The sequence below is a fragment of the Limulus polyphemus genome, unplaced genomic scaffold (assembly GCF_000517525.1).
Source record: "Limulus polyphemus unplaced genomic scaffold, Limulus_polyphemus-2.1.2 Scaffold482, whole genome shotgun sequence".
NCBI classification, from domain to species: domain Eukaryota; kingdom Metazoa; phylum Arthropoda; class Merostomata; order Xiphosura; family Limulidae; genus Limulus; species Limulus polyphemus.
Window position 1 is genome coordinate 463,339 of NW_013666092.1, and position 1,201 is coordinate 464,539.

The following is a 1,201-nucleotide window of genomic DNA, read 5'->3' on the forward strand; positions in this document are numbered from 1 at the left end:
ATTAAGTGTATCGTAAAATTATATTCAGAAAGAATAAACCAGTTTTATTTAAGAAAGGACATGTGTCGCTAAAGTTTAGTTGGAAAGAATTTACGGAAAAATTAATTAACAAACGGAGACGTAACAAATTGGTGTCAGAGAGTGGGATAAAAAAAAATGGAAACAAGAAGCGGCAAATCAAACTACAGCCTAGCAGACTTAATGGCAGCAATACAAGAACAGCAAAAGAAACAAGAAGAACGAGAATAGAAATTACAAAGTTGTTAGAGGAAAAAGAAAAGAAACAAGAAGAACGAGAATAGAAATTACAACAGTTGTTAGAGGAAAAAGAAAAGAAACAAGAAGAACGAGAATAGAAATTACAACAGTTGTTAGAGGAAAAAGAAAAGAAACAAGAAGAGAGATTACAGCAGTTGCAAGAAAACCTGCAACAGTGGCAGCTCGAACAGCAAAATAAACAAGAAGAGAGATTACAACAGCTACTGGAGGAGAAAGAAAATAAACAAGAAGAGAAATTACAACGGCTATTGGAGGAGAAAGAAAATAAACAAGAAGAGAGATTACAACAGTTGTTGGAGGAAAAAGAAAAGAAACAAGAATAGAGACAACAACAGTGGCAAGAAAACCTGCAACAGTGGCAGCTCAATCAACAAAATAAACAAGAGAGATTACAGCAGTTGTTGGAGGAAAAAGAAAAGAAACAAGAAGAGAGATTACAACAGCTATTGGAGGAGAAAGAAAATAAACAAGAAGAGAGACTACAACAGTGGCAAGAAGAACAAATGGAAAACAGTAAGTTTAAAAGCAAATTAGATACGTTAAAGGACGATTTATTGTCTTTCACACAAGGAGGATACATTAACCATCGACTTAACTAGCCCCAGACAATGACAAGCCCCTTACAGAGCCCGCAGCTAAACCCTAATGCAGACATATTCAGTCCCGTTAGAAGTCACATCTGAGATATGAATGTCAGTAATAGGAGTGATCCAGTGCGGAATTCCTGTGGCTTCCTTCGATGGGAAGGCACCGTGGGAAGCATATAGAGCACAATTCGAGCTACTGGCAGAGATGAATGGATGGACAGAGGAACAGAAAGCTGTATATCTGGCAACGAGCTTGAAGGGACAACCACTGGAAATACTTGGACAGTTGACAGCAGCCGACAGACAGAACTATAGAGCACTGGTAGTGGCTCTAG